At 32.5% G+C, this 24,778-nt stretch overlaps 2 pseudogenes; one reads left to right on the forward strand and one right to left on the reverse strand.

Annotated features, from left to right (window-relative positions):
- LOC112689786 overlaps nt 1-11,996 on the reverse strand; it is a 138,966-nt pseudogene extending 126,970 nt beyond the window's left edge.
- LOC112689714 overlaps nt 1-14,338 on the forward strand; it is a 73,834-nt pseudogene extending 59,496 nt beyond the window's left edge.
- The last annotated feature ends 10,440 nt before the right edge of the window (nt 14,339-24,778 follow it).

Raw genomic sequence — 24,778 nt, forward strand, 5'->3', positions numbered from 1 at the left:
TGAACCCGTTAAGCCCGTTTGCGTTTCTAATCTTAGTCCCGTATTATTATTTCTGTCCCGCGATCCCATCGGAGCTCTCGGCTTAATTCTTTCATCGAATCCGGGCTAGATATTTTTGAAACGATTCCAAAGCACGTACGTTCCTCGTGCTCATCCAACATTATATACTAATACAGCTGTATTCAACGTTAAGTCACTTGTACTCGTTGAATTTCACACAGCTGAAAGTCTCACCTGAAACTACTATTTAAATAATATTCTAATCCGTAACATATTTCTTAGGATATTCTGAACTTGCAAACGAATCATTTGGTTTGATTTTTTTTTTTTTTTTTGATACACACTCGGGTCATAAAGGTGTATATCGATCAATTCAAAGCTACAAAAACAATAACATCAAATATGCGCGTTGAATTAGACATCTATCCAAAGCGATTATTTTGATCTCTTCGGGTGCGAAAAAGAGAAAAAGAGCAAAACTCGGTATCGGATGTTGAAATCGGGTCTATTATTCTTCAACGAAGTACAAATAAATCGTTATGCGTTGTAGTGCAATAGTAAGTTCAATACAGTATCGGTATAATAAATCACCTTTTAGCGAATGAAAGACGGTCGAATCGCAACCTTCTCAGGTGTAATGCAACCCCATAAGTCGCAGACAAGTGTTAGCCAATAATTCTATATTGATATATTCTATATCCTGCATCGAAACTGAAATCCAAAAAGGAAGCAGAGGATTACCCAAGTCACTATACGCCGGCTGAGCTCGGATTTCATTTTTTTTTTTTTTTTTTTTATAACGATACATTAAGTATTTATAGGTTTAACGATCATTTATAATTCGCGAACTGTTTAGTAATATTTGACCGAGCCAGCTCGTGTAAAAACAATAAAATTAATAATATTCCGCGTAAATATTATGTTTTGGTATAAAATCAATGACATAAAACGAATTATGAACTTAACTCAACCGATATTGAGCTAATCGACCTTACAGGAAATTCATGGTTGATGAATTGGACCCACCCGTGACCGCAATTCGCCAACTATTAAGATTGATAAAATAAATAACACTACGTATTATATAAATACAAATATTTATTGTGGTAGCGTGTGTTGAAAAAATATTACCTATGGTATTCCATAGGTATTAATGTGATTTCTCGCCGTTAATTTAATTTGGACCACGAAATAAATATTATACTTGCAACGACACTGAAACATGTAGCGGTATTTTTCGACGATGTGCGTGTCACCGAAAATCAATTTAAAAATAATTTTTAATACAAAATTACTGTACGGGTTTTTGAACGACGGTTAGTTAAGAAAATCAACTAAAACTCGACCATAAGTATTTTCATAACGGTTTAAATACGCATAGTAAATATGTAGATATAACACACATTGTGTACATTTTTTTTCAGCCGCTATAATTCGTGAAATCCATTAAACAACGAAGTCCATTACAATAATTGTATACCAAGTTAAAAATGGGAAAATATCACTTTACAGTTCAACGTAAACAAACGTAACGTTATTATGATGATGATTACCAAGCGTAATAGTATGGCGAGCTCGGATCGACCACATAGAACCACCGCTGTAGATTAATTCGGGCACATATCCGGGAGATCCAAGGGTTCTAGACGCTCTTAACATTTTCCCATGCCTGCACGTACATACATCTTAATCGTTTACAGTTGTAATGTAAATAAAATACTTTGTTTTTTCTATCTAAAATGCATGAAAATTATAACTCCAGCACCATTAGGAAAAAATGCCATTCACATGCACCCAAGAGTATATATGTACAATATATGGCAATTTCTAAATTTTTTCCATAAAAATTTGCGAATCTTGTTGTATCCCACATACGGGCGGAGCACGTAATCGAATATAGGTTGGGAAACGTGGTAGTTTACTTTATATTACATGTTTTAGGTGATTCATTCTCGAAAATAGTTCCATCCTTAAAATCCCAGTACTCCAGAGGCGTATTTACACGTTTCCCACGTGTAGGCCTGTGGAAAATGTCCGCTCTAAATAACTAAAATAATATATCACACTAACTGAGTTATAATTTAATTTGATAAAATAATAAAATATATATTAACTAGGCAAGTATGCAAAACAAATTTTATTTAAATACTAAAACGTAATTTATTATGACTTAAACTATTTTTATTAATAGTAAATAACAAAATACATTCGGAAAATTTGCCGCGTAGGCACGTGCCTATAGTGTCCACAAATAAATACGCCACTGCAGTATTCCAAATACGGATTATTCCACGCACACAAATGGAATGCATTACATTTTTAACTTCAGACTTTTTCGTATTATTATTATTATTATTATTATTATTATTATAACAAAAACACTTTATCGCGTACGCACACAAAATATTCACCCTAATGTACATTAAAAATTAAACCTCTCTACTTAGTGCCTTAAGTCTCAATGTTTAACCGTACGGTTTTCCAAAATGATCGTTCGCGCGCAGCAGCCACGGAGTATATGCTAAGGTTTGAGTCGAGGGAACACGATATTCCTGTATAAATCGCTGTACAATTCGGTAGTAAAAAATTGAAAATTTGAAAATAAATTATTACTTAACGGTCACATGATTAAGTTTAAAAAATAAAGAACATGCTTTCTTAGTTCTCACAACTAATTAATGGTCAAAATTTTATACATGTCATATGAAAAATGAAAAAATGTTATACCATTTTTAAATTACTTTTGACAGTTTATTTTGACGAGAATTTATGTTAATTAACGAACCTTATTCGGTAAAACTTTTTTATCGGTTAAACTATTCTTCGGGTTGCTTTTACGTCATGGTTGCGTCACTGAACTGCATAGCAGGCCCTGTACTCGACGATCAAAGACGGTTTGAACTTTTACATATCCCGGGGAAAGGGGGCATGAAATAACACCTCCCCCGCCTAAATCAAAAGAGTTTTTCTTACTACACTCGATTTATTTTGCGACCACAAAACGTTGTAGCTGAAATGTTCCATTGAATATATTCATTCGTTCGACCGCGTCACTTGCGAACGAAATTGTAAATTGCTTAACTAATATTTGTTGAAACGATTGAAACAACTACCTACGACAATACATTTTATTCTGATTCCAGCTCATGGGCGTTTATTTACACTCAACGTACTACACGAAATTAACATAAAGTAATATACAGCGTATATCCGACACGGCACACGCAGAAGGCGGTTATCGACAACAGGAATTAAAAGAATCTTACAACCTGCCTGCGGACCAGTCCGGATTGGCCCATCGAAGTACCGAAAAATCGCTATGGCCGAGGACAGCTTATAACTTCACGGTTAACTGTCAAGAATTATTTTTTTCGTATCCGTTAGGTTAGATTGATTAATTACATTATATATGTATATATATAATGTATATATATATTGATTGATTAATTACAATCCGTCAATATTTATTATTCACTAGATCAGCGGTTCCCAAAATTTTTTTCCGCGGTGGCTTTTTTTGGATTCAATTTAGCTACAGTGCCCTTCTGTAAATAACATAAAAGACAGGATGAAAAAAAAATACTTATTGATAACTAATTTTATTAAAATTTAACTTAATTATAAATTAATGAATTTTTAAACTTAAAAATTAAATAAATAAAAATTATTGTTATCATTATAATAATTATTGCATAAAATATTATAAGGTTATAATAGAATGTCCGAATATACAATAGAAAAAATTTCATTATTTACTATAAAGTTTTTATGAAAACAATAAAGAAAAAAAAATGGAAAAAAAACATTAAATTATTAAAACATTTAAAACTATTTGTTATGAACCGTAGACCACGGTACCCTTAGAAAGTGCTAGCGGTGCCCCTAGGACACCGTGATGCACAGTTTGGAAACCGCTGCACTAGATTATTGCTTTGTCATGATTAATTTAATTTCTCACTCCTTATAAAGGGTACAGTGAATACTTTACCACATACTTTACCAATTTTTTTCGATGTATTCATTCGTTTAGTAACTAAACTCAACTAAACTATAGTTATTCGTATTTGGTTGCAATTTTGTTGACTTATTGAATTACCTGATGATGAATTTTTAATAATTATGATAAAAAAAAAAAAAAAATTTCAACTGTAAATTGGGTGACGTTAAAAAAAACTTTTCAAAAACCTATCCCTTGAATCATGTCGATGATTAAATTAATGATGATGATATGATGAACACAAAAAAATATATTTATAAAATATCTTTATAGTAATGCTTATAGCTCATTAACTTTGGTTTACAAATGTTTACTTACTTTGCCGATAATACTAGTAAGAAATTTCCCCTAACGGTTTCACAATAAATATTATAAGATTATTATTTTTATAGTTTGTTTGCGAGCGATTATTCTCTACACTTAAAAGTATCAAGACAAGAACGATATACACATTATTCGATTTGTATTTAGAAGATTTTATAATAATAGCAGTAGAGAAAATAATTGTAAATTATATTGACGCGTAAGAAGTCATTGATAAGTTTAAAAATAAAAGTACATTACTCAAAAAATAACGCGCATATCAAATTGTTTTACTGTTTTATTTAGGTGCAGATTTTATTTGAATAAATTTAAAATCGAGTAAATAAAATTGAAATTTTCATCGTTTTCAATGCCTTAGAAAAACTCCAGTAATAATTGTTTCTACATATAATATTAGATATTACAGTATAGAGGACCGGTCTATGTAATTTTTCCGATCAAAAAAGTGATGCTAATCCGTCTTTGCCTATAGGCACGCACGAATCGGCGACTTTTGGCACGTAAGCAGTTACTACGCGGTTAATCACGCAGAGGTAACGGTAACGTTAAATTACTGTTCGCAAAAAAAAAAAAAAAATGCTGACCGAACAACACAATTAATACAATATAATTTTGCGGGTACGAGGTAGAAGATGCGCTATACCTCCAAGCGAGTTTGTCCTGTGAGTAGTGCAGTGTTGGAAAGTGTTTTTCAACTGTTAACCTTTACAACGAATTAGGGGTGATTAAGACGAGGAAGGGGATAATCGAGTATAAAACCAACAATCAAACGTCGTCCAACCTCCATCAGCTTTTTGCCGAAAACAACCCCTTTCAAGGCTCCCTTGATACGCACGCCGTCAAAACTTGTAAAAAAGGAATAAATAAAAAACCACACAATAAAAAGCTATGTTGGCAAAAAGGTTATGAATACGATGCGACGACTGCAGCAGTATTTGCCCATTCGACATGGAATATTTTTAATTCGTCGCAGTGATATAGACATGAAAAAATTTGCCGACCGATAGAATCTCAACCCTTTTACCGGGAAACAAGGCGAATCATGTACGACATAAAATATAATCGTTTATATCGAAAAAATAACATTACGGTTGTACAGTGTTTTCCCTTAGTACGCTAAGTGCCAATATTAATTCAATTTTATTAGGAACTTGTCACATAATTTTTCGTATAAAAAAAATGTGATTGTGTACCCATTACAGTTTTGGAATTCGATCGTATACCGCATGGAAATATTATTATTGTTTTAATCACTTATCTTGATGCCGCAGAAACACTACAATGCATTTATATATTCACTGCAGTGAAAATGTTAAGAAATTTTCTCTAAGCGATAAAAAAAAATATCCACGCATATAATATCAAAATCGATAAAAGCAACATCAAAAAATTATTGAAAATCTACAAGAAAAAAAAAATTCCGCGTTAGATTATTTTTTAAACCTTAAAATCACTAATAATAACATTAAAAATTTTAATAGTATATATATATATATATATAATTAATATTTTAACTTCAAATCGTCAAACGAAATGATAAGCAAATAACAAAATCAAGCGTAATAAATTAATACTAAATAAAATAATATTTAAATTGTTGACGAAAAATTGTTGTCACCCAGTAATTAAAGATATCATTATCTAAATGACAAAAAAATATTTATTAGATGACAATTATGTCGCCCAGTATATTAGTTAAAATATGCACTGCCATATCGAAGTTCGTAAGGGACTCAATGCAATACGAAAACAACAATACTCTAATGTAGAGTGGTGCATTTCAATGTTAAGCTATAAATTTTATACAGATTGTATCTCACTTAAATATGATTGCTTTCGTAACATTAGACTTTTAACTTAAATATTTGATTTTATACAAATAATAGATAAAATAATAATAGGATAAAAATATCGACAACAAAATTTCGCATGTAATGTGTAAAGATGTATTATTTAATATTTACAGCCTTATTTATGCAAGGACATTGAGGGTAATTTTCCAGTGCTCATGCGGATCAGGGGCCCACCTACTGGATTAAATTATTCTTTTAATTTTAATTAATCCTTAAAATTCTAGTCAAATTATATCTAAAAATTATAAAAATACAATAACTACTCCATTCGACCAAATTTAATTTATTCAAAATATCCAAATATCTCATACGTTTCAAAATGTAGAAACATGTTTGCTTATATTTTTGACGATGCAAGTAACTAATTGTATTGGTGAAAGATCCTTTTTAGATCTTAAAAAAATCAAAAATAGATTATGATCATTTCTGGGTCGAGAAATGTTGGATGCCTAGGAATCTAATTCGTTAAAAATTAAATCACTGCAAGCATTAATTTTGATGAAGATATTGATGAAAAAAAGACTAGAAATTTTTTTTTTTTAAATTATGAATATTTTGTAAAAAAGTACCAACATTCTAATATTGTTTTATTCACTATTAAGTATTGACTGGTTATTTTATTTGCTAATTATAGTTTAAATTACAATTCATAAAAATAGACCAAATTTTTATTATTGTCCAGAGCCTTAAAAATATATAAATCAGGATCTAAAAATGACGAAAAATAAGCTAATCTAAGATGTAATTTTAACTGCGCAAGTATTGATTTAAGGAATATAAAATTAATTACATACAGCTTTTGTCGTTTTAAAAACCATAAAATGTTTAAGTCAAAAACAGATTTCGAGATAAAAAGTGGAAAAAAATTACATATTGAACACACGTCGACTGCAGCTTTCGCATCTTGTAATATTTACAACGAACCCAAATTATTGTATTATAATTAAAAAAAATTACTCCAGATTCGTTACACTTTGACACTATATAAACGGCCTAAATTTTAATTAAATTTTTTAATTGTTCCTCGTTGTTTATTTTCAAGGGTAAATGAAGGGGGTGGAACTGAACTCGTCAACAGTTACGGGACAGAAGTAGTATTTACATAAAAGTACGTAAATCGTCGATGTATAAGTTTTTAGTTATTACATTTATATAATTGATTTAAACAAGCAACAAATTTTCATATAGTTTATTGAAATAATATTATATTGCTGAACCCGTAGCTTATATTTGGATGTAATATATAATTAAAAATTACTCGATCACAGTTAAACTGCAAAATACGAAATAGGGAGCAACCAAAGCGAGAAAGTTTGTGGTTATAAGTTTCTATATTATTATTATTATCAAAATCTGGAAAAGTTGATCCAAGTGACAGGTGACATTTTTATTACAATAAATATTTAAATGTACGAATCATTTGATTTAATTATATAACCTCAAATGGGTTGAACATTTGGTTCAAAAACGTTTTTATCAACAAAACGGAATAATACCATCAAAAATCACATCGTTTACGAATATATTGTAATATCACCGTCTGCTGTGTACAGTTACTTCATTGTATAATTGTGTTTGTGTGTGTGTATGTGTGTGATTATATTTTATAACTATTATTATTTTATATTCATTCTGTTTTTATTGACTTCCTCCATAGCGCGTCGTTAACACAAAAAGCGACAATTACTTTATTACATCCAACCGCCCCACACATGGATATTATACTATACAAATTCATGAATATAAAAATATATTTTTTTATATGTAGTATAATGTATATTTGTTATTTTTATTAAAAAAAAAAAAAAAAAACAATTCACATTGTTTGAAACGAAGAGCAATGCATTTTATTTGTAGTTTCTAGGAAATGTGCGAAACTTAAACGTTTTAAAAGCATGCACATACGTCGCGTGTTTATCCAACAGTCCAAGTTCAAATCAAACACGAACCGTACAAAGACGCGTTAAAATAAATTTATTTAAGCAAACGAAAATATTTCTAGGATGATATATGTAACGGTAAATATTAAAGGTTCTTTTGAACTTGAAATAAATACACAAATGGTATTATTAACAATATGATGTATTGTTACAATATTATTTTCAATTTGATTAAATTTAAACATGATCATAACAATTCAGGTGATTTTTTGAACACAACACTGAGTTCAGTCTTTGGTATGTTTTGTGCGTGAAAAATTCAATCGGTTGGAATTATGTGAATTATGATTTATGAGAACAAATGAAAAAAAAGAGAAATTCAACAAGAAAGTATTTATAATATTGTGTACGGTTAACAAGCGAAATGTATGCTATGAAAAACGAACAAAATATCAAATCCAAGTCCATCACGGAAACGAAAGTTAAACATCTCACGGCATTATTCGCAGACGATTTTCGTTTTGTGCTAATGTATTTGCAAATATTTTAAAACTAATAGTGACAGAAGAAATACTGTACGCGACGCATTTAGAAAAAGAAAAGAAATTATTTATATCTTAACGGGGAGTTAAAAACCAACTCAAAAACGGTTTTATAGAACTTTTAACATTTAAATACATTGTATTATACAATGGAATGTACAAGAACATCGGATTTAAACGAAACAGTTCTGAATAACTTGGCTCGTAATTGTCTCTATCTGTGTTCGAAGAGTAGTCGCGTACTTATGAATTGTTGCGTTTTTATTTATTATTTTATTTTTTTATACTGAATTTTTCTTCTAATATTACATCTTAATGAATAAAATGTAACACGCATTATTGTATTTGTGTTTAACAATTTATCATTCGTTAAGTATAAAAAATGATGGAGACAGAAATAACAACGGAAAATGTGAATTTAGTTGGATTGTATCGGGAGAGAATGCTTTACTTGAATGATTATATTTTACGACTTATTATAAGATACTCATTTGTTCTTGAATAATAACTGTGCTTGTATGCTGACACCAAAACTTAATATCTTCGGTGGGGTAAAGTTTTGTTTTTAATTTTTGACACCTCCCCTATATTTGATTTTAACCTCAAATCAGAACTTTTTCAAATCACTTACATATAGTCTTATGATAATAGACTAATGAAGTAATGTTAAATAATCTATTTGCACAGCCTATAATGGCAAATTTCACTAATTAACGATTTCTTGACGCCTATCCACCCGCTTTTAGAGGTATGATAATTACCCTACCTAGGTATAGGTTTTTGGCACCTCTGCTTGTGTGATCAGGACGAATACATCCGGATTATTTCGCGATTGCAATGAGTGTATTTTATTCTAATACACGACGGGTTTACGGGTTTCCGAGAGACATTGCGTTACGCAAATTGGCTTCTCTCAATTAAACACATTATCTCTATGTTAACCATAAGTAATCGGCAAAACGATGTTGTACGGTTTTTTGTATGATTTTACATTCATACGAGACTAAACACTTCAAAAAATGAAATCCTATAACGGATTTACAAATTAAGACAGTTGCGAATTAGTTCAAAATATATTTTCTTTACATTAGGTGAAACATAATATTATATTGTATGCACAACGAATGTAACGAAATATACTTTTACGCAATAGCCGACCGTCACTATTTTAATTGAAACCAACACACATAATTTTATATACGTAAACTTTGTTAAGAAATGCCTCTACGAACTTTGCGAAATATATGCATAAAGAAGCCTATAATTTAACGATTGACACGTCGTTAAAATGAGACAGATAGAGTGATTTTAGTGATAAAATCGTTGGAAAAAAAAGCGCCGTCATATTCAGCGTTAAAAAATAAGTACGAGCGTAAAAATATCGTCTTTGCCGAGTAATTTTATAGAATATTATAGTGTAATATAATATATTATAATGTACCGCGACCCGCAGCGTTCGAACTTTTAACGGGTAAACGGTTTTATGACTCTTCTCTTCGTTACCCGGGTGGACAACACCGTTCAAGTGAAGTGCGCGAGTTATAGTGTTTTATTCTATCGGCTTATCGCGATCGTTACTAATTTTATTTTTTTCTTTACTCGTACGGCTTTCTTTTCCTCTCCCGGTACACATGCGAACATTGATATTTTACGTGCACTTTTCGCATTTCTACTATACTCCTGGAGTGAAACGCCCTTTCCATTCCCCCGTGGCACAATAACAAAGACTCATAACCAAAATAATATGGACGTGTGTCCCCGTACGCGGACACCGCAAATACGAGAAAAAACAATCGATCTGGTCGCAAAAACGTTCGTCGTACAATCTCGCGTGTAATGTGTTATCTGTAACGGGAAAACGCGCACTATTATTATGATATGAATGTACTACAGCGGGCTAGCCACGCTATTGTGTTGCGTCTGGTCATCGAGGAAGACCGCAACAATACATTTATGATCACCGATCTAGATAAAAATAAAAATTGAATTAACATTTTAACGAGATCGACGGTTCGAAGACTGATTGCTTTATATTTAAAATCGCAACGTTCTCCCTCCGTACAAGGTGAAACGACGCGGAAAATTTCGGTTCACAATCACGACGAAGAAACGACGGTTCGTCCGGATCGATTGGAATGCAGACGAGACGGATACCGCGTGTACGTGATGACCGGCAGTACAGAGCGTGTAAAATATCGGTAAACCGGGCGAACGCCCCCGCGTTTCTGTCGAGTGATTTGGATAATAACAATAAAATACGATGCCGTTGAACGGGCGAGGACGCTTAAATGATCGTACGTTTGAGGTTGTTAAGGGATGGTGCCAGTCGTTAGATGCACACGACTTCTCGAACAAGATATGTGAGCCCCGTTCCGTTTATTGCGGACGCGCAGTTCAACCGCACGCGTACGGTTGTTCGAGATGTATTTATTTAAAATAGAAAAAAAAAATGAAAAAATCCTTTCCACTAAATAAGCGTGAAATGCGCTACGGACGTTCGACGGCGGATTTGCACCAGTGCAGCAATAACTGCACGTCCACGGACAACTCGACGATTGGCCCGTAAGCGTGTGCAAGCTTGTATTTCAGGGGGGGGGGGGGGTTGCCTGCAATCATTTCGGACCGTAACAAAACGTATAGGTGTATTTGATAAACTATAATACATAAACGTACCTACTCGTAATTGAATAAACGTAGCTTTAATTTTTTTATTTTGTATCGTGGTATATCAGTGTACGGCAGCGGCCTTCCTTAGTGGCGCACTAGTGGCGCGGGATATTGCCGACTATCTGAAGCCGGATATATAGGAAGAGAGTTGTGTCGGAAATCAAGTCTACTATAGTATAACGCGTAGTGTCGTAGCAATCAAACATTGCGCCCCGGGGCAAGACTTTAAAATGCGCCCTTATGTATTTTTAATTTAAAAAATATAAAAATGTATTTTCAACGATTGCTTTAATTAATTTAAAGGATAATGTTAAAGATTTTGTAAACAAAATATATGACATTGACCGTTGTAATTTTTAACATTAAGTACGAGATTTCCATTTTTGCGTTCTTCCAGGAATTGCTCCAGGGGCGTTGGCACCTCTCACCACCCCCTTGCTACAGCCCTGATAACGCGTGATAAGATTCAAAAGACGGTGGACTGTACTGTAAAGAAAGATAATAACAATTAAACTACTAAGAAACGAACTTATTAACTAATATAAAAACGGGACAAGGGGGGGTCCTTAAATTTCTATAGTATAGCATGCAGTAACAAGTGACACAAGGTCACCAACGAAATTTATACATTGCATATATATATATATATATATATACTCAAAAAAATATCACCAGGTTGGTCGAGAGTTCGATGAAGGTCCGGCCAAAAGTGAACGGAAAAAACGGATCGAGGATCAACAAAGGCCGGATACGGTCAGATGACGGCAGCAGATGAACGGCGATGACGTACCCGCGACGTGATCGTCGGCGACGGCGGCGACGGCTCACACGGCAAGAAATCTACGCGTAGCGGCGGAGTAGGAAAATGCTGGCGGCGGCGGCTCACGCGACGAGTTGTGATTATACCTATCGACGACGGAGCCGTATGATATCGGCGGCGGCGATGACGCACACACGATGAACTATTCGCACGACGACGGAGCCGTGATGTCGACGGCGCACACGACACAATAAAATACGTTCCGACGGCGTGACCGGAAAATGCCGGCGAAGGCAAAGGCCCACACAAGAAATCTACGCACAGCGGCGATGGCTCGCACACGATGAACTATTCGCACGGCGACGACGCACAACAAACGGCGAACGGAAAAAAGAAACGACCGACTACAAGCTTCTTTTCTTTAATTAATTATTTCAACGGTATGATGATTCGAAAAAAAAAAAACGGAATAACGACGACGTTATCACATCGAAGTGCAGCGACGCAGCGCTGCGATAACGGTTACGCGCAATGCTAGTGTGTACACCCGGGGCCGAACCAGGGGAACAAATAACGCGTGGCGTAAGTTCACTTGTTCTTACGCCGCCTTCGCCGTCGGCGCTGATTGTACCGTATCCAACAATCAGTCCCAATACAGATATGTTTTCTCTGAACCTCGTATATAATTTTTCAGACAACTTCAATCATGTACTTTGTAATCAACTGTTGCTATTACGTTATCACGATAAGTTTTTGAACGAACATTTAGAACGTTTTGTTTTATTTTTTTCTATTACAAAACACCGTTTATTGTTTACCGAATATTTAAGAATAAATTACATACAACTTGAACAACATCAGTTATGACTATGGTCCTCTTACTCTTATACCTTCACTGTAGGGCTCCATTTACAATATTTCGGGGGTGCCCCGGCACCACTCGAGCACACAACCTATGGGTATGCTCGGAGGTGGAACTTAACATTTTTACGCTCAGGGAAAATGTTAAAATTACGCCCTATCATAGACCAATAATTAAATACTCTTCTCGAGAATTTTTTCTAATAATTTATGTACAATCATTTTTTTTGATTTTTAACCTAACATCAGTATTAGGTACAAAAATAAAAATATCAAATAAGTTGTTAATAACTACAAAAATTACTCCCTCTACAATTTTACGCCCGGGGATGAATCCTCGTCTTTCACCACCTAGTCCGCCCTTGGGTATATCTATTTCACGGTTTATCGGTTTATTTAGTTTTCGCGAGTTTTCAATGGATTCGTACGACGTTTATATATTGATATAAATGTACGTGTGTAAATAACAATACATTACGAATATATACGTTATAGCTGTCATACATTGGTTTGTGAACGTTAGGAAACGATACATTTAGATACAGTCAACTCTTGATAACTCAAAGTTCAAGAGAGGGGGGGGATTTCGACTTACTAGAAATTTGTTATCCCCAAAAACTTAAAACAGTATATTTTATATAATAATTATATTTTATATGTTGTTTATATTATCATACTATATCAGAGTTTTTTTGCAAGTTGCCGAGTTTTCATTTAATGAAACAAAAGAAGGTGAAATACATAAAATTAAAAATTATTTTTTTTTAAACCTTCATTAACCCATAGTATTGGAAAAACATGTTTTCAGAGACAGTAAATGCTGGTATACCTTGTTCTACATCATGTTAATTCAGCTATAACACTATACATAGTTAATACTTGTGATCATAGGCGTGCGCATGGGTACAGCAGAAAGTTCATGTGCTGCGTCTGCCACATTTTTTAGGCCGATTGATTAGTCTGTGGGCCGGTCCGGCCTATTCATTATTTCATAATGTAATATAAATTATAAGTAAATAATATTGATGTGAACCAATAAATAATTATTTTTATAGTAGAGTCTAGATAAAGCTATCAGTTTTATGTTATTGTGATAATTATAGTGGTTAGCAGTGTTATTACTGTTAGCTAGAGTGCCTATCAAGGCACTCTACTGTTAGCAAGTTAGATCTAACTTAACCGGCGCGTTGGCCGCTTCAACTGGAAAACCCTACGTACGTTCTAAAAATAACTCAGTAATCGATCGAATAATCTCAATAATCAGAATATCAAATTTCTATTTGATAAGTGATAATAATGTTTAACATTAATTTAATCACAGACGAAGTTATTAACTATATAGCCATCATGGCGTGATAGTATTCAAATTATGAATTATGTTGTTTTTGTTCAGAGTTTCAGACGACCGTGATTGTGTTCTTCGTGAAGCCGCGTATTCGTGGGTGTCAACGTAGTGACTAATTATTCTATGATTTTATGTTATACAACTAATAAAGTCTGATAGTAATTGTAACTTGGTATTTTCAAAAGTAGTGAATAAATGTAAGGAAGTGTATTTACATTTTTCAATTGTTAAAAAAAAAAATTATTACACTATTATAGCCATTTTGGTAATAATAACACAGCCTATGTAAAAATTGATCAATAATTTTAACTATCTCTACATTAATTTGGCCGGTTGTTAAAACGGGCTGTTTAATTTTATAAGCTGCATCTGCAATTATAGTCTGCGCACGCCTATGCTTGTGATCAATTGTTGGTTGCACTGTTGTTGTCATAGGTTCAACATTATTTAAATTAGTTGACACGCTTTCCTTAGATAGTATAGATTGTTCTTCAAAATCTTTTTGGACAGATGGGAAGTAATGTCTTGATATTGTAATTGTGTGTGGTAGAGTCTACAACAGATATATTTAATAGATTAAAGTTATTATTTATATAAATATTATAAATGTATAAATACTAGAAGACGTATCAGTTCTTTTGAAGGTAGCTGGCGTATAATAAAATCGTTAATCACAAACTTTCCAGGTTTTGACGAAGATCCATTCTACTGATTATTAAAATATTTAAAATGGTTTCTGTTAAAAAACCAAAATAAATAGTGTCTACATTGCTATGCCAATTGATTGAATATAAATAATGAAAAAAATAATGAATTACCTAATTGTAGTAGCCACTCAATAATTCGAAATTCAGATCAAACTGAAAATTCGATTTATAGATGTATAATTGTTTGTGAAATTGTTATGTAATTGTTTGCGTGGCTGCATTGGGCCTTAATCCAGCCCTGATTATGCGATACCGCGATTGGTTCGTCAAATCGTTTCACTACTACCGTCTCGTATTGTACGCGCGACTCGAGCGTTCGCGCGTTGTAATATTAATATCATTATACCTTGCATTGCATTAGTATCGGTGCGCGTATTATGATTACACCTTCACGGGCCAATGGTCGAGAATAACATTTGTTGAGAGAAAAAAAATGCATACAAGTACAGCAGACGTGTACCATGTCGTCCGAAACGTCTCGGTTCGTATAAAATAAATCTTTGTCCTGTAATAAATCGAGATTGCGTGTACATTATATGATATTTATAGAGCGAAGTAATACGATATTGATTTGCTGTCGCCGCGTAAGATGACCGTGGTCATCGTGTTACCCGAAGTGCGGTTCGGAAACATCAAAAAAGAAATACTATCACGCATACGTGTTATAAACAATTACCGGTACACAATCGCTTGTGCACGAACAGTAAACGATCGTGTCGTACACAACTGTATCGGCTTGCATTGTTCAAGCATTAAGGACGAGATAAGTACATCAAATTTAAACCATGTGTATGGATACAAAAGGAAAATAATAGTTTTAGATGATTATTATATGGTATTATGTTAATCCGTCTTGAACACAATGTTAAGGAACAACGCATAAAGGCCGAGAACCCGGACATGGGATTTGGATGAAAAATTACACAATGATTCCCAAATTCGACTTTGAAGTATAATTTATTAGTTTCTATCGTTTCCCAAATTGACATCGTGCCCATGGCATGAATCGTATTTATCTGTGTGTCGATTTAAATTATCAGAAATCATTGAAAATTACTGCTTAAACGATTCAACAATAGTTTATGATCTGATATGTTAATAATGTCCGTTTCGAAGATCAAAAGTGTAGACCGAAACGGACCGTTTTTGTAAGTAATTTACAGCTAATAATAAAATTTATCTAATGAATAATGAAAGAGCCGTGTGTAAGTGGCCTATAATCGTGACCAAACAAGATATTATTGTGATAATGCATGCCGGAAAAGCAAGATTGAGCATAGAATATTTTATGCGATGTTGCCACATTCACGTTGTCAACATTTTGTAATTTATTATTTTCACTTATTATTACACTAATTATTATGATATCTGACGCGAGCTGTGAGCCGAACCTCTCAGCTTTATTGACAATGTTATCAATTGACAAATTAGTTTCGAAGCAAAACGACTTTTTAAACATTTAGCATCGAGGGAAAATATAAGATAATTAAGATACAATTCCAAAATTATTATAGAAATCATATCAGTGTTCGATTACCTATAGTCGTGTATAGTGCGTTTCGTCAAGTTTCTATTTTTGAAATGAATACTTCTTATGCGACTCCGGACCCGTTCAACGCTCAGCGTTGAATGCCCCCCCCCCCCATCACTCCTACATACTATGTGATAGTAGAGTGTGAAGCGGTATAGCGCGGTATAGTTGACCTTGACGTGCAGTCTGATTGGTGTAAATACTTCTCATAAAAAAAAAAAATCTCAAATGTTAAATAATTGTTGCAAATTTGTAACTCAATCAAAACTCATATTCAAAGCTACATAATTGGTACTAATCAAACTGACGGAGAAATCATTGTATCAAGCTCATCAAGAATTGGAGATATATGTGCTGTAGAATGCAAAAAGGAAATTATTCGGATTGTCAACTGATATTGATAGCTATATACATTTCACCCATCGTATGTATACGAGGTATAAAGCTCTTTGTGAGTAAGGCGTTACTACCATTAACAGTCGCAGGTTCCCGAACACTCGAGGAAATAACTGGTGAACCGGTATATTATTGCGATCGACCTGTAGTTTTGACAGGAGATTTTAATGTTAACTTTTCATTGCCAGAGGCTCAATTATTGCTCGATTTTCTGAAACAAAAATTATCTTTGAGAATGATAAACAGTAGAAATTATCCTACGACTAAAGGTGGTACTACCATTGATGCTGTATTTGCCAGGAAACTTGAGAATATAGAACTAAAGCATTTTGTATCATACTTCAGTTATCATAATCCCATCAGTATTACTGGACTGACAGAAAAGCAAACTGATGATAATTCCATTAATATTTAAATATTTATTACATACATTTTATATTTGATAATAAAACGAAAGTTAATGAAAATGTTACAGAATGTGTTGATTTTCTTATGTAATAATATTTTATTTTTATTATATTTAAATATCAGATAAAATCATTCCCTTCCTTACTACTCCTTAATAAAAGTACTCACTTCCGACGTGCGTGATTGCTCACACACAGTTATTTTTTTTTAATATGGATATAAGTGATATAACAATTATTTTATCAGAAAGAAGCAAAGAATTGGCCTTAGTGAATTTATACAAATATAAATTAATTGGAGAGCGGAAAAAGATAATCTTTTAAGATGGAGGTATACGAATAATAAATGTTCAGCAATAATGTTCTCAGGTTCAGATAAACATAAAGTGATTGAAACTGCTGGACAACATAAACACGATCAAAATTCTACTGAGAAAATAAAAACACAAGTTTTGAGAGAAAATTGCAAGAGAAAAGTTGAAAATCATTTTTCCACGGGGCCACTTAAAATTATTCTCACCGAACTTTTATATTCATCTTCAACAACAAATTTAAACAATCAAAATGTAAGAAATGTACAGAAAGCAATGTATGATAAATGGAAGCAGACCTATCCTAAATAACCAACTTCTTTGGATGAAGCAATTTATCAATTAAGTGACTTACAAAATGAAGAATATTTTAAATATAAGGATTAACAATTCATTTACATGCCGATTGATGATAATTTTGTATGTTTAACTACGGAACAAAATATACAATTTATGACAAATAATTGTACTGAATATTTTGGTGGTGACACATTTAATTATGCTCCAAAATATTTTATTCAATTGTACACAATACATGGATATAAAAATGGATACTACTTACCATTTATTTACTTTGTTTTACTAAATAAAACTAGGTCTACTTATATTAAAATGTGGCAATTTTTAAATAATTTATGTTTAAAATTATGCGAAAAAAATTTGCAAATAAACACATTTCATGTTGATTTTGAAATTGGAGCTCATCAGGCAATTACAGACGTGTTTGGAAATATTAAAATAATTGGATATATATTTCATTTAGAATAATCATGGTGGAGAAAAGTAAGAAATAATTATATAATATAGTACTTTTTTACTAAAATATAATAATTTGTTTGTAGATTGTTGGCGAACCTTCTCTCAGAATAGCATACATGAGTAATGAACTAGGGAAATAGTTGAAAATGTTTTTTTGGTTTGGTATTTGTTTTCCCAGAATAAGTAGTTGATGCATTTCATGAGTTAATATAAATTTGTCCAAATTATGACGGTTTTATATTTTCTGATTATATTTTACACAACTATATTGAAAATTACTGCCAGTTTCCGCTAAATATTTGGGCTGAAATTGCTTCGCTAAACCTATGGTTTTCATAATATTTTTTAAAAACTATTATAAATTTTTTTTACTAATTTGTATTGTTTTATTCAATTTTTAGAACGACCAATGCAGCCGAAAGCTTTCATCGCACGTACAATTCACAGTTCTATTCACCTCACCCTCATGTCCATGCAGTCGTTAGGGTATTGATTGAAACACAAACAGAAACGTTAACTAAGATCAATTCAATTCAACATAAGCCCGGAAAATTACAATCCACTAAAGAAATAAAAATATTGAATTTAATATTCAAGCCTACAACCAGTATTTAAATCGTAAGAATACGGAATCTTTATTAATATATTTAAGCCAACTTGGAATCTGATACCAAGGTAGGTATATCAATTTAATTTATTATTATTTTATTATTATCAAATAGATCTATATACTATATTATAAGGTGACTGCTATTGAGACTATTATCACAGAAAAATATTATTGATATTATTGACTTATAAATATTTTGATTTTATTATTTTCATTAGTCATTATTATTTTATTATTATGAAACACATTTATATACTATACAATGTGACCAGGTATATTACATATTGACTATGAAAACATGATATTTTTTTGCCATGTTATATCTTGAATTATTATAATTATTTAAATAAATATTTTTGTACCTATAATACAGTTAAAAATTGAAAATGGCAACGTTGCAGAGTTTTTTATGCTCAATCGTGTTGGTTTTTTTTTGTATTTCAATTTCCTTTGATACGCCGACAATTTATGATCAATCGTGTCGCAAAAAAAGTGTTATGTGCTCAATCGTGTTCCAGCCATATATGCGACTACGGGTGTACAAAAAGATCGAGTCTGTGGAAAACGAACCTAAAAAAAAAAATAAAAACATACAACGATACGACGAAGTTATGTGTACAGCACATTAAGTCTTACCTGAAAATGGTTTATTTAAAACAGCGGAAAATAACTTCACATATTAAAACGTAAAACAGTTTATTGCGTTAATTCATGTAAATAAACGGAATAATAATAACGTTCCGGACAGATAGAATCATTGTTGATATTTTCCGCAGTAGAGAACCACGTTGATTTGATAATCGCGGAAGCAGCAGCAAATAATAAAATGATTTCCGTAGGAATTTTTTTTTCCCCCCCCCCCCCCATGGAGGATGCAGTTCAATATTATGCATTTATTTAATGCGTATAAAAAAAAAATACGTAATATGGTATAATATATTATATTATGTTTATACGTGAAAGAATAACTGAAAGTAACTAAAAGGCCAATTTATATAACTTAAAAATCCGGTGGGCCAGAGTAAATACAGCAAATAAAAAAGTCATTAAAATTGACAGCCTTTAATTTATATGATTTTACTTTACGACAGAACCAATACAATAATTACCCGATACCTATAGTTATATTAGCTATGTTGATATGGATTTATATTATATTTAGAAGTTTAATAATTTTGTTGCAGTTCAATACTGGATAAGAATATAATGTCTACATTTTACGACCAACGTAATAAAATTATAAAAATGAATACCGATAATCGCTAAAATTTTATGATGTAATTTGACAATGTGGCACGGCCCAATAAAGAAAGTAGGCGGGGCAATTACCCATCTCTGACGTATGGAATGGAAATATCCGATGTTTCTTAGTTCCGTAAATCGAGCTCAGTAATTATTTGTTTTTAGGAATGAATGGTGTATTCGATCTTTTTCTACGGAGGGAAAAGGCAGAATATACTCACCAATATTAGTCTAGTAACAAAATGTACATTATTTAAGTTTGAACGTATGTTCAATTAAAACATAAATAAAATATTGATAAACAATTTACTGTTGTGATAGTTCTAAGAATTTTAAGCATTCGTAAACGAAAAGTGGTATTAAAATTGAACTCTTAAAAGACACAAAATCGGATCAAGAACGGATCTATCCCATATATCCACCCCTCGTAAATACGCCACTTTTCAAAATACCACGAAAATCATTTTATAGCGATACGTTTCGATTAAATTTACCGTGGCCGGCGAAGACAGTGCTAGAACTTCGACAAGTCAAAAACTTTGAAAAATATACCTCTCTTGGTGTTGTCCTATCCATAGAATTATCTTCACTAACTCGAGAACTTCATAACTATAATTTTTTTCTCGTCTCCCCTGAGGTTATTCTAGTTATGCAAGTCTTACTGCATAATGGACGACTTGAGCATTATGATTATGTACCGCAACAATTAGAAACTTTTCCAAGCCCACCACGCACTAACATAATATAGCACATAATGTACACGAACATGGTAAAATATGCTTTAACTGTTTAGTCGATCAATAACGCCTTGTCAATTATATCGGTATTAAGATATGAACATAAAGATAATATAATATTCATTATTCAATTAGTATAATTGGATATGATTAAAACAATTTAATGCTGCTTAATGCTATTTTCCATATTAAATTATATTAGATTTAAATACTATAATACTGACCAAAACGATTATGTTGTGAAACAAAGTAAACGCCCGACGTGGTCATTTATCATAATTATAGTGAATATCGGCTGTGAAACCGGAAAAAAAAATCGAAGATCTGTGGTTGTCATGGACAAACCTTTTTTCATAGTACTGATTTCCCCGTGAAAGTATATCACGATTAGTCGAAGTGCGTACGGTTCGCCGGATGTCGCGACTGCGTGTCCACTATTTTATTTAATTTTGAGTTTTAGTTCCACGGAGGTCAGTGAAGCAAAACAATTACACGTTTTATCTGATGACCCACCCACCTCTTCCCACATAAACTAACGCGCCAAAGAATTTTTATCCTAATTTATTTGCATCAAAATATTATTATTCGTATTGGCAACAATGAGATTAAGAATAAAATTATAGAGCCCTCGGTTGAGGCCTCTAACAATGTATTGATAAGATTTATGTAAATAAAATACACTATGAAAGCTATTTTTTTTTTTTTACTGAGAAAATATTACCATCTGTATGCACGTTAACACCACACGAGTAAGTAAACGTTTAGCAACAATTAATATTTACACTAGGCTTGAACAACACAAACGAAAGAAGAAATCATCGACATAACTTCAGAAAAAGGAAAAAAGAAAAATAATAAAAATTATGATAGAATAAGCAGGGTTATATGAACGCTAAACATAATCAACGTATTCGAGTAGAGAAGTTTCTTTTAATGTGGTTATAGGATTAATAGGGTTTGAGAGATTATAGAGATTGGATGTTAGAGGGTTAGAATGGTTTTGAATTTTACCGAAAATTTTGTTGAAATAGCAAGAAGCAGGTTAAGGAAGTGTTTGTATATTTATGTTTACGTGGAAGGTGTGGTTGCTGTTATACCATGGAACACCTGTTATTATTCGTAGGTTAATTGATTGGAAGGATTGTAGGACAGAAATATTTGATTTTATCACTGATCCCCAAATTTGGACGCCGTATGACATGGCTGAGAGGACGATTTGTTTATAAATTGGTGGTTTCATTTTTATTGGCGTATTACAACGGATATGTCTTAGGGAATGTAGTCGTAAGTTTAATGATTTACGTTCGATATAGTAGGCCCAGTTCAGTTTTTCGTTTAATTGGATCCAATGAAAATAAAATAAAATAAAATAAAATAAAATAAATAGGCATCGATTCTTAAATGTTTGGAGTCGTTTTTTTTTTTTTTTATATGGAAATATATTGTTATCGATTTATAATAGATAATTTATACAACAATATCTGCTCCAGTACGAGTAATTTTTAGCAGCTAAAACTTGCGAGTATAACGATGAAAAAATGATAATTTTCCAGCGCCTCATTTCAAAGCCGGATTAGTCAGCACTTTTAAATATAAAACAACACACGAAACCAAAATTGAATTAATTTTTTTTTCAACTATATTAATGCGCATGAAATATTTTAAACTTAACGAAATAAACACCCAACAACGGTAGTGAACGTATTATACACAAACGTATATATGCTGAATATATTATACCGGAATATCGGTTAAAACAATAAATGCATATTATAATAACCACAATATACTACTGTATAGGTTTTGTATCAAATCGTTTTATACCATGCCTGTTAGCTATTTGTGCACGGTCATAACAATAACAGTAGATGTTTGATTTATTTAACTCGCCTTAGGTGCATGTACTCGTATGTAAGTGTGTGTGTTTTTAAGATTATTTCAACGGAATGATATTGCGCAAACACTTTTTATGTAATTTTTCACTTAACACTTTCTGCTCAGACGAATTAGCATTTTAATCGTACGACGGCGGTGAACACATTTACGGCCCACGCACTTAGAAGAATAGTTATTACATTTCCGATCGGCAGTGTATTAGATTGTTTTTCTTACTCGTAAACGACCTGTTTATTTTCAATTTTACTAGTATTCCGTTGTGTGTTGTTTCTTTTTCATTCTATTTTTTATTTTTTTTTTCATTTTTTCATCATACTACACGTCTATGTCGCGAAGAACTCCACAGCGGTGTGTTTGACATTCTAATAATACGCGTAAATACGTTTCTTAGGTTCATCAGTATGCATTTAGAACCCATTTTTCAAACGGACTCTATTGTGTACGATAATAATTAAAATCACATATTTTTTAAATTATTATTTAAATTGATTTTCAAGAACATAAAAATGGTTAATCTTTCTGATAATTACTTATGGTGCATATAATTTCCATAAGCGTTGGTCGATTTTGCATCGTACGTTCATATTACTACACTGCATACACACTGTGTTTAATTCATGTAATACTTAAGAAAAATAAATAAAATTTTGTAATTTTACAATGTAACGTTGAAATGGCTAAACCTGACCTTATCCTTAAATAGGATTAAACAATAGTGTTCAAGATTAGTTTTATTTAAAGACCAATGAGTTTCGAACTATAATATTCAAATTCTGTTTGAAATAGTTCATGTATTCTGAAGAAACAAAAAATTATATTAATCTGAATCCATTAAACGGTATGAGGATATTGTTTGCTATTATTTCTATGATACGTAAATCCGAATTTTCAATACTTTATAATCATAATTATTACAACTTACGATCCGGAAAATATAAATATTGATTATACAAATTGAATGTATAAAAAATAAATATTGAAAATACTTTTTTGAAGATCTAATTCAAGTGTTTTCGTGATTCGTGTATAAACATACATTTTTAAAGGTTCTCGTTGAATAAGTAAGTTGATGCTTTTTGAAAACCATTGATGACAATAAAGCGGCTTCAAAAACGTGTATTCAGTCAAAGAATGACGATTTACGACATTGACAATTTTTTGAGAAGTCAGCATGCCGATCAAGCACTGGTTCACGCCACTGATAGGTTAAGATGGTTCTAAAAATAAAGCAAAATATCCATCAGAAGCGAAATAACGGTGTTGAATGTTTTACATCGCCCGTCTTATGCATCGGTATTTCGTGGCGCGTGCGAGCGCACATACACACACACACACACACACACACACACAGCATGCACACTCACACAATTATACATCACCCTTTGGTTCGGACCGATTTGTTGAGAGACGTTTTCAAATCATCGCGGACCGTAACGTATTGTTGTAATACACTCCGTTTATGAATATGACGTGTGCCGGTGCACGATGACGCACGGGATTTGAACGGCAGAAAAACGCGTTGGACAAACAATCGGACGTACAAGGAGGCCGCTGTCAAATCATAAGGCACCTATACGTCGGAGGGGAGAAAAAAATTTAAAAAAAATAAAACGTATACACGAAAGAGGGTACGCGTATAATAATAATAATAATAATAATAATATTGTACCGTACAGCACACACGTGCATACGTACTAACTCGCACGGTCACGCGCACGTCCCGTTCGTTTTTCCTCGTATTCGATACGGTTCGGTCGCACACGCACGGAAATGAAAACTGTTTTATTTTTTCATATATTTTTTTCATACGCGCGCCAGCCGCGTAGTCTCTCTCCGTCTCCCCGTGTGCACGTCCCAAGATCCGGATCGTCTTACGACGTACGACGGCGTATTGTACGGCAATAATATCACAATAATTACCCCTTTTGTATGCGCGCACAACGATTGCGATAC

Source organism: Sipha flava, unplaced genomic scaffold, assembly GCF_003268045.1.
Source record: "Sipha flava isolate LNK unplaced genomic scaffold, YSA_version1 46_pilon_pilon, whole genome shotgun sequence".
NCBI lineage: Eukaryota > Metazoa > Arthropoda > Insecta > Hemiptera > Aphididae > Sipha > Sipha flava.